The sequence below is a fragment of the Peromyscus maniculatus genome, chromosome 3 (assembly GCF_049852395.1).
Source record: "Peromyscus maniculatus bairdii isolate BWxNUB_F1_BW_parent chromosome 3, HU_Pman_BW_mat_3.1, whole genome shotgun sequence".
Classification (NCBI taxonomy): domain Eukaryota; kingdom Metazoa; phylum Chordata; class Mammalia; order Rodentia; family Cricetidae; genus Peromyscus; species Peromyscus maniculatus.
In genome coordinates, this window is record NC_134854.1 from 152,500,648 (window position 1) to 152,512,232 (window position 11,585).

The following is an 11,585-nucleotide window of genomic DNA, read 5'->3' on the forward strand; positions in this document are numbered from 1 at the left end:
TTATCCACTTTCTGTTCTCAGATACAGGAGTGAGTTCTAACACAGTCATCATCATCTACACCTGTTGAACTGAAAAATGCACCGTCTCCTGTCTTATGTGGTGATCCCATTATTGTCAAATCACTATTAAGTGAAAAATATAATGGAAAGTTATTTAAATTCAAATCTTATATTGATTCAGGCCAAAGTCTCCAAAACAAGATTTATTTACCAAAATGTACAGAATATGGCATTAATCATAAGAATATCAATAAAAGATTTCAATTTTCTCTAAATGCATACAATTGGTCTTAGGCCAATGACATGGCTCAGTGGGTGGAGGCCATTGGCATCAGACCAGGCAACCAGAGTTCAGACCTCAGATCCCACACAATAGGAGAGAAGTGATGTAGCTGGAGTTTTCTCTCTGGGTCCTGCCAATTCCCACCAGTCCAGGAGCCCACTTATAAAATAATCATACAGACGCTTATATTATTTAAACTGCTTGGCCATTAGCTCAGGCATATCATTGTCTAGCTCTTACTCTTATATTTAGTTCATTTCTATTAATCTGTATTTTGCCACATGGCTCTTGGGGTATTGGTACCTTACATCTTCCTTGTCCTGGCAGTGGCTCTAGCAGTCTCCCCCTCTGCCTTCCTTTTCCCTCAATTCTCCTCTCTGTTAGTCCTGCCTATATTTCCTGTCTGGCTACTGACAAATCATTGTTTTATTTATATAAAGCGATATCCACAGCAAAGTGACTCTTTCAACAATCCTCTCACTGTACCTGTGCTGTGACCTGTGTGTCACAGTACATGTGAATACATGCACAAAAATAAGTGGAATGAAATGAAAAATAAAAATGGTCTTTTGATCACAACTCAGGTTCTTATCAACTTCACACTGTTAATTTTTTGTGAGCAAGTTAAATTAATTTTCAGTATTTCCATAGAACAATTTTACATTAAAATTGTTGTCCTATGATACATATTACAATAAAGACAGTTTAGCCGGGCGGTGGTGGCACACGCCTTTAATCCCAGCACTTGGGAGGCAGAGGTAAACGTATCTCTGTGAGTTCGAGGCCAGCCTGGTCTCCAAAGCGAGTTCTAGGAAAGGCGCAAAGCTACACAGAGAAACCCTGTCTCAAAAAACCAAAAAAAAAAGAAAGACAGTTTAAAAAGAAAAAAAATAAATGCATGTGACACACAGGACAAGGTCTTATATGCATGCATTTTGAGGAGAAAGGGACATTTGTAAAATAGTCATAGAAGAGGGATTGTGACTGTTGTTTTGGTTGATTTTCCTTTTTCCTCCCCCTCCTCAGAGCTATTGAGACTTCCCTGAAATATGGTGATCGACTGACTCCCCTGTGTCCAACACAGCTGCCATCTCTTATGGACAATGAATACTAAGTCCACAACTACCTTCCTGTGAAAGATAATTCAAAATGTTAAATAAAAACTAAAACACAGTGCCAGCAGTGGTGGCACATGCCATTAATCCCAGCACTTAGGAGGCAGAGGCAGGTGGATCTCTGTGATTCTGAGGCCAGCCTGATCTACAGAATGAGTTCCAGAACAGCCAGGATTACACAGAGAAGCCCTATTGAAAAAATCAAAAGAAAAAAAAAAAGAAAGATGATATATGATTATAACCTCGCACTGGGGAGGCTGATTTAGAGGATTAAAAACCAGAATAGAGTGGGCTATGGAGCAAGACCCTGATCAACTAAAACCAAATTCAGTTCATTTATGAATAGGTAGAAAGCAGATTCCTATACAGTCTGAGGCTTCAGTAAAGCTGAGACTCTCAAAACATCATTAAACATGACAGCCAGTCTTTCTACTACTAGGCAGGTCAAAATAAATAGTGAATCTACAGAAAATGATCATTCAAATACCCAAGAATCAATTCAGAAGTATCAAGAGTTGGAAGCCAGTTAGGGAAATACAGTGAGTTTGAACCAGGCTAGCCTAATGAGAATCGATGTCACAGAATACCAGACAGAGAATGAAATCCACCAAAATCCATGGGACTAAAATGGCAACGGAATAAAACTTTAACCAAAGATCCCCTTCATTTAACATTGGATTTAAGCCTGTGGAAAGAGAGGATTTAGATTTACAATAGCAACAGAAAAAGAAGATAAATGAAACTAGTGACCCATGGATCATATAAAGAAGAGTTAAGGTACAGTAGGGATGAGTATATACGTTAGTCAGCCATAAGATATGATTATGGTACAATCAGCAAGGCAGGTGTATTGAACATGGGCAAAGAGGAAAAGACACAGGAGACAATAACTATCCACCAAGATGCACATGGAGCACACATTCTGCATCATGAGCTCTTGACTTTCTCTCCATGGGGATGACTTCCAGGACTTCTACCAAGAAACACAAGCTCATAGTTTCTCACTAGGTTCCTTAGAAGCTGGCATTGTAAGCAGGTGTATAAGCTTCTTTACCTTCCCACTGGAGAAAATACTTGTGGTGGCCACAGAAACCTTCTGACCACTGGACTTCCTGACAGAAGCCTCATGTTTAGGCTCAGTAATCATACCATAATCAGGGAACTGTTCTGTAACATAGTCAAGGTCTACAAAGATCACTTAATCTGGATGCAGACATCCTTTCATCTGCTAGAACCTGACTCTAAATATTACCACATGCTCATTTCACTCTGTATGGTGCTGTAGGATACAAACAAATTCATTAACTCTGTGGCCTTTCACAGTGGCAAACACCAACAATTCTAGTGCTTGGGAGGTGGATGTAAAGGAGCAGAGCTAGCCTGTATGAAATGATACTTCCTTTAGAAAAAACAAATTAATAACAATAGTGATAATCTGTATGATTTGTACATATTAATACATCGTGTAAGGTCTTCTGTCTTCTGGCCACCTCTGTGACAGCCTGCTTGAGAGTTCCCTTGGACTAAAGAGGAAGTTATCGTTCTGCAGATTTGGAATCTAACTGTTCACACTGGCAGGACCATGTTTAAATAGAAGTGAGCCATACCTGCCATGTTCTCAGGCACCGAATGAAAGTTTCCTGAGAAAGTTACCACTGTCGATGCCTCAGATAGTTTTTGTAGCAGCTAAAGAAGAAATTCACTGAATACCACAAAGATAATTGCATTATGAACAAAATCCAGCAGAAAGAGTACATTAAGCCCACAAAAACAGACAATAGGATTACCAACTAACACATGTAAAATAAGTACAGTTGATATCTTTAATGGGATAAAAGATATTCACACCTACCTGTAGTCTCAGCACTTGAGAGATGGAAATACAAGGATCAAGAGTTCAAGACCAGCCTGGGGACACAAATCTCTTTCAAAACAACAACAAAGCAATAAAAATTAAATTTATTTTTAAATAATTATAAAAGTCAACTTGAAATGCAACTAGCTAAGAAAGTTTTTAAAGGACAAACAGAATTATTAGGGGATTTTTTTAAATTTGTATTTCTAAAAAGATCAATAATCAGGAAAAATGATGACTATGTGATATGAAGGTAGAGAAGGGGTTCTGAGGATTAAAGGATAAAATTGGATGAGTACTGGAAAATAATGGACAGGAGAAGATAAAGGAAGGGTCAACCAAAACTAAGGATGTATAAAAGGCCTATGGAGACCCACTAGCTGACCTACACAAAATAGACTCCTTTGTGTGTGTGTATGTGTGTGTGTGTGTGTGTATGGTTTGGGAAGTTTTGTGTGTTGCTTTTTTGTTTGTTTTAGGCAATTTTTGTCTTGCTGGATTTTTTTTTTTAGTTTGATTTTATTTTCCCTTTTTTGTTTTGTTTTTGTTTTGGGGAAAGAGAAAAATAACACAAAATTGAGTGCATAGGAAGGGAGGAGGTGAGGAACTGGGTATTAAGGGGGAGAGGAAAACCTGATCAAAATATATTCTATGGAAACATAATTTAAGATATCAAAATATAATATAAAAAAAGAGTTAGATCCACAAAAAATATGAGTTATTAAGTGAAAATCAAAGTGCAAGGCAAAGGATACCTCCAAAGTAATCACCAGTCAGGGAGACCACAGATGCCTCTAAACAACCAGGCTGCTGCTGTGCCCTTGGTTTTCCACCATAACTACATGGAAACACCTTTTTTCTGAAGACACCACACATTTGGTGTCAGAACATAGAGAAATCAATCTCAAACCAATCAGGAAATATCTTCCCTTGGGCTATCTTTCAATGGGTCACAAGGTCCTGTGCAGGTTACTAGGGGAGTGCCTTAGCTACGGTTCTTACTGCTGTGAAAAGACACTATGACCTCAGCAACTCTGATAAAGAAAACATCTAATTGGGGTGTTTCCTTCAGTTTCAGAGCTTCAGTCCATTATCATCATGGTGGGGAACATGGCAGTGTGCAGGCAGACTTGGTGCTGGCTACCTCTTGATATGCAGGCTACAGGAATTCTGCTGACACACTCAGTGGTCTCCGGACCATAGGAAACCTCAAAGCCCACTCCCACAGTGACACATTTCTTCCAGTACACTCCCACAGTGACACATTTCTTCCAGTACACTCCCACAGTGACATATTTCCTCCATAAGACCCCACCCACTCCAACAAAGCCACACCTACTAATAGTTCCACTCCTTATGAGATTATGTGCGTCAATTACATTCTAACTTCCAAAGGTAGAAAAGATTTGAATGGTCTTACCCAGCACTGGAGCCTGCATGCCACAATACTGTCCTGCTAGGCAATATGTCATATGTGATATTGCAATCCAAAGCAAAAGCCCATAATTGCAGAGGTCATGGGCTCTAGTATGGAACCTGCTACTATCATTTTGCTAAGTGCTCACATAATCAAGTTTCATTTTTAATATTTATGTTTATGGCCTGGACCTGCATTGCTCTCAACCTCCATCAGAGAAGTTTCTTTTGGCAGTAGTCAGTGGTCATTGCAGAGAAGCAGAACTGGTCAAAATACTTAGGAGAAGTGCATATGTGCTCAGCCTTAAAGGGGTCGTCTTCACAAACCTCTTTCCCCAAAAACCACCACTACCATGCAGGAAATAGGAAGGAAGAGGAAACAGAAAGGATGTAAGAACCAGAGAAGGAAAAAGTACTGTGAAAAGCATGTTCTGGACATGACAAAATTCCTGCACAGATGAGGAGGCATATACTACCATGTAAGGAAGGACTATTGTTAGGTGATGGCAGCTGGAAAAGGGAGATTGACTCTTTTAGGTGGGGGTGGCCACCGGTATGTATCCTTGCTGCAGTGGATGCCCTACCATGCACCTAGGGACAGCAGCAAATAAGGAAACAGGAGTTAGAGAGGCACATGTTAAACAGAAGCAGAGGAAGCTTGGGGTTTTAGGGAAGGATAGAATCATATTTTATTTTATGCATATGAGATATATTCAAGAAAAAGAAATATTTTAATAAAGATAATCAATGAATAGTTTTCTACCAGATTATGAATTAACATAAAATGTGGAGTCAACAATATGACATCTTGAAATGGAAGGTAGATATACATATATACATATATAGATATGCAAAAATGTTCTTATATTTATAAATAAGAAGCAATTTATATAAACTACCAAAACAAATGAAGTGAATGTTTCAAGAATTCATACTCATAGTATCTATCAGTAAGATCTAGTCACTTTCAAGTGATCTTAAGTTGTTGATTTGCTTGTGTACTCTGCATCTTAGAACACACAATCCTTAGTTGTGTTCATTATTACATCACTAGCACTCAGCTTCTAGACTGTTCCTCTTCCCTGTCTAATGCTTGCTCAAACACTGCCTTGTGCATCTTATCCTTAGCTGTTAGTTCCATTGACAAAGAGAAAAGCATTGTGAAATGAGAGAAAAGCCTTTGCACACAATCCTCCCAATTCTTTACCAAGTTAGAGTGTGAAGGTTCAGGAAACTCACAATTTAAAAGGGCCATCGTCACTCCATTGCCATTTCCTTTTACTTGGGTTATATAATAACCCAATCCAATAACTGTTTAGCTTAATTTGGAGCTGAAGAAACTTCTGTAAGGGAAAAAAATCTTATCTGATGATAAAATTATCCACTAGCTGGTGAGAAAAGAACAGGATAACAGGTCCCAGCTATTCTTATGTCAGGTCTCTGCTGTCCTGTCCTCCAGCCCTTGAGTCCCTCCAAGCTCATTTTTAAAGTGACTTCCTACGAGTAGCTCATTTATGTCAAAACCAATGTCAGTTATGTAAGTTATTTAAAATGAAAACTTTGGGTGTCTAGGGATACTAGGTTCATGAAATGATTTATGTCTTTAGACCAAGTCTCACTATATAACCAAGGTTGACACTGAACTCACAACATTACTGCTTGTGCCTCCTATAAACCAGCACACTGCATACATGGTTCATTAAATAATTTCTGACACTCTATGATTATTCAAATGTGCATCCCCAAAGACCACAGAAGCATGTGGGAAGTGTTCATATGGTAAGTAACACCCTGGTAAGTATGGTAAGTAACACAGAAAATTCATTAAGATGAAAAGTACTCTGTGAAAAGCTGTGCATTAAGCTCTATGCTCCAGAGAGGAAGCTGTTCTCAAGTTTAGACCTGGAAGTGACAGAAATTGAGGAGGAAAGAGACAGATATTTGGAAAAATTCATTGTCTTATATGTGACATGCCAGTGGCATGATGTCTACTTAAATTTTGGAACATATCTTAAAATATGGGTTTAAATTTAATTACAAATTTAATTATGATTAGTATATCAAATGGAAAATTACATAATTATTTGGCATTAAAATTATTTTGCTGTTGCCAGGCGGTGGTGGTGCACGCCTTTAATCCCAGCACTCAGGAGGCAGAGCCAGGCCGATCTCTGTGAGTTCGAGGCCAGCCTGGACTACCAAGTGAGTTCCAGGAAAAGGCGCAAAGCTACACAGAGAAACCCTGTCTTGAAAAACCAAAAAAAAAATTATTTTGCTGTGATTTTTATACATGTATTAAATTGGTGTACAAATTTGTAAAATTTTTTAATGGCAAAGTTTTCAAGCTGATCCTGCAAGCATTTCTCTAGAAAAATATTGTCTTCATATTGGAAGAGATTTTGTTAGGAATAATTTAAATAGAAAATGTCTGCATCTTGGCACTTTTTTTTCTTTTAATTACTCATTTCTGAAAATAGACATCTTTAAAAAAAACAAAAAATTAGTATGAAGTAAAGATAATGGAGAGTTTCACTGATAATCACATTGGAGCTACCTGGTAAAACTACTGAGTTTCACAGTTCTAATATAATTTCCATTTTGCAACTTGCTCCAGAGGCCAGTAACTTTCTCTATTGTCATCCAATTACTCATCTCAGACAGTCTCACATCTGGGTTCCAAAGAGCAAGCAATAGACCAAGACGTCACTGGGTATAATTGGGACTCTATGGAGATACATAACTGTCACTCACAGGGTGTACTGTACCAAAGGTTTAAGCTTTTTTTGGGAAAACGTGCTCCTCTGAGGGACTCTCTTGCAGACTCCTAAGAGAGAGGAGGTTACAAAGACATGGCTGTTTCTTTAATGAGTCTTCTCATAACAGACCCTGTGTCCTGACACTAAGCCAGGAGCAGGAAGGAGTAGCTTAGGATACTCTTACTGCACAGTTTCAGCTCACGTTACAGGCAAACCATGTACAACACTTAGAGGTCTCTCTTTCAATAGACCTGCCTGGGCTCAGCATCTCACTATCTAAGGGTTAGAGACAGAGTCTAAGAGAAGAAACGGACATGTTAATAGTCTACTGTACCAGTTCATCATCATCATCTATCTTCAAAAGGGATAAGCTGCAGTTCCGGCATTTCTGTTCACATTCATTCCAGTGTATATTGTCCATTATGAAATAATAACATTTTATGCCACAACAGAACCAGTGTCCTTTAACCTGTTTGCCTATAACAGAGAAGGTAGATGGTGAAAATTCTTATTTTCTAATATACTGTTATTAGAGCACTGTTTTAATTGAACATCAATAACTAAGTAAAATTTCAGAGCTCTAAGAAATTTAAATTCCAGAATGTTAAGAGACCCCTTTACACCCATGCTCTATGGGGTGTTTTTTTTTTATAGCAGTAGATATAAAGAAACAGCTGATGTGTCCACTGTGGATAAATCTGTAAAAAAAAAAAAAAAAAAAAAAAAAGGTAGCACATGCACACAAAAGAGTATTATTTATCCTTTAAATTGGCTTGGCATGAAGACTTATGCCTATAACCTGAGCACTGCACAGAAAGAAACAGGAGGATCACCACCAGTTTGAGGCCAGCTTAGGCTAAGTAGTGACTTCCATGTCAGCCTTGGCTATAAAGTAGATTCTAAGACAGCCTGAGCTACAAAATGAAACCATGTCTCACACCTATACACCTAGAAAGAGTGATGCTCAACCAAGTTCCAAACACAGATGAACTCAAGGATGGTCTGAGAAGTTAAAAAGTCAGGCACAAGACAATACTTTATGACTTAACTCAGATGAGATTTTAACACAGCCCAACTCTAAGAAGTACTTATTGTCTATAGTTTTTCATATATTAGTTATAGCTTTTTTCTTTTTATTTGAATAAAGGGGAAATGTGATATTTTAATTGTGCTGAAATTTGATTTTATTTGTATGTAAATAAATAAGGTTTGCCTGGAGATCAGAGGTCACATAGCCATAAACATCAATCAGGTGGTGGTACCACACACCTTTAATCAGATCACATGTCAGGCAGAGTCTCTGTATAGTCAAGGACTCAACCAAGCATGGTAACATGAGCCATTAATCCCAGTACCAACGATAGAGACCAGGAGGTCTGTATAGACAGGCAGTGATGAGGAAGTCATGTGGCTGGGCATAGAGCCAATGAAAAAGAAGAACATAAAGGCAATAAAAACACAAGTTAGACGGGAAGAAGGTCTCTCTGGGGAAGCAATGGCAGTGAGATGGTAAGATAAAGTACTTGTGGCTCTTTGTTAGTTTTCTGATCTCTTTAGCTATTACCTCTGTATTTGGCTCTGTGTTTCCTATCTAATAAGACTGTTTAGAAATTTGTCTACATAGTATACATAAAATAGTGATCTCAGGAAGAGGTCAGAGGTCTGCAGCTTTGAAGGCCTAGAGGACCTAGGGTCCTGTTAATTCTTCAACCATAAACCACAAAAATTTCCTTTAGATTGCCATCTTCTATGTGTTGTTTTTCATCATCGATCATCTTATTTTGCACTGTGGTATCTTTTCAACATACTGCACTGCCAGGTTGTAAGGCCAAATTTTATAGCTACAGGGAAAATAAATTCATAATGATTATGATGGATCCATATGCTTTACCTTGCCTATGTGGCCATTCCTACTTCTAGAAACTGCATGTACTGTTAAATTCTTCTGTGTCTTCAGAAGCTCACTGAAACTCATAACAACTATAAGTATAGAGCCCTTAGCATGCATTTACACACATATAATGAAAAGTCTATCTCAACCAGTTACTCAAAAGCATTTTTTAGACCACTGGCTTTCTAAATCATCCTAGCTTTTGGTCCTTGTCCTTCTGGCAATGTGTGGCTACAGCATGCCTGCCACAGTACAGGTCAAGATAGCTAAAATGTAAATTGGAAGAATGTAAGGCATCCAGGAAGTCTGCAGCCAACTTCATCATAGGTTTTCTAAGGAAAGAGGGTATCAGGGGCCATGAGAGTGCCAGGCAACTGGAGGAGTGAGTAACTAGTGGGGATGGCAAAAGAAAATGTCCTTATGTGAGATTCTGGCAAATCACTAAAATTTTGAGACTCTTTTAGAACATGAAAAAGAGAAACTTTATACTGTGTTATTTTTGTAGTGTTCCTATCATTTGTTTGGTTTTCTGTAGTAAATGTCAGTTTAAAGAAAGGGAAACAAAATAATTGCATAAGAGGAAATGCAAAGGGAGAGCTGGAAAAAATCCTATCTTAGATGTGTCATGAAAAGATTCTCTGGAGTCTGACAGCTTCATGTGGGAATGAAGGAGTGCTGAGCTTCTGGGGCACAAACCAAGAGATGATTTGGACCTACACAGAATTCTTAGCTTTTTGTTTGTTTGTTTTAATTTCTCCATAGAGTTAATTCTTACGAATATTATCTAAGACACTAGCTTCCCAGGGATCCAGCAGCTATGGGTGACCAGAAGTCATCATATTGGATAGAGAGCTCTAAGTGATGGTCTAACTCAGTTTATGCCTACATTTTATTTATTCAGATTACAATTATGGCAAAGGGTCTTATAAATTTCTTATGAAGAGACTGAATCAAAGACAGCAGTGATAATTGGTACCACACATGAATAGTACTGCTTATTTATGCATATCTCTAGAGCTCTCTTTAAATCTAAGCCTCCTGCCAGGAACAGCAAAGATGGACTTGGAGTTCACTGAACTGTTTTTTCTCCTGTTCTCAGTGGTAGTCACATGGAATACAGCTTCTTTCTCTGCTTTTCACTATACTTTTCTCTTTAAAAGCGTCCAGGAAACATGACTAACTGGTGGATACCACCCATGATGGTTTAAATGAGATGTACCTGTAGCTAGAGTTCTCCTGCCTTGCCCACAGTCAGGACAAATCTTTGTCACCCACCAGTCCCACAGCCACTCAGACCCAACCAAGTAAACACAGAGACTTATATTGCTTACAAACTGTATGGCCGTGACAGGCTTCTTGCTAACCGTTCTTATATCTTAAATTAATCCATTTCCATAAATCTATACCCTGCCACATGGCTTGTGGCTTACCGGTACTTTACATCTTCCTTGTCCTGGCGGTGGCTCCAGGCAGTCTACTTCTGCCTTCCTGTTCTTTTATTTCTCTTCTCTGTTAGTCCCGCCTATACGTCCTGCCTAGCCACTGGCCAATCAGGTTTTATTTATTGACCAATCAGAGCAACTTGGCATATAAACCATCCCACAGCGCAGCCAAGTGCAGACCATCTCAGACACCTGCACTCAGGCCCATGGTCCTAATCATCCTCTATGCGGACCTGCTGGGCAAAGCCACGAGGAATCCAAGAACGGGCTCCCACAGGACATACAGAACATCCCACAGCATGTACCCTGTAAGTTTCAGGTATGTGAATACTTGGTCCCAAGTTGATGGCTGTTTCAGGAAGATTAGGAGATGAGGTATTCCTGGCGGAAGCACATCACTAGGGACAGGCTAAGGGGTTTCAAAAGATTTCACTACATTTGAAGTTAGCTTGCTCTGCTTTCTGTATGTGATTTGAGATGTGAGCACTCAATTATTTCTTCCACTATGTCTCTGATCAGCCATCATGGACTCTAACCCTCAGAAACCATAATCCTAAAATAAAGCCTTTCTTTTATAATTTGTCTTGATCATAGTGTTCTATTAAACATCAGAAAAGTAATTCTTATATGAACTTAGGAGGAATGAGTGGAAAAGATATTCCAAGCAAATGGAACTAAAAAACAAGAAAGTGTAACTATTCTATTATTTGACAAAATAGAGTTCAAACCAAAACTAGTGAGAGGCAACAGAGGAGATCATTTCATGCTCACTAAAGTAAAATTCCATCAGAAGGAGATTCTAATAAACGTTTGCTGGCATCATAAAA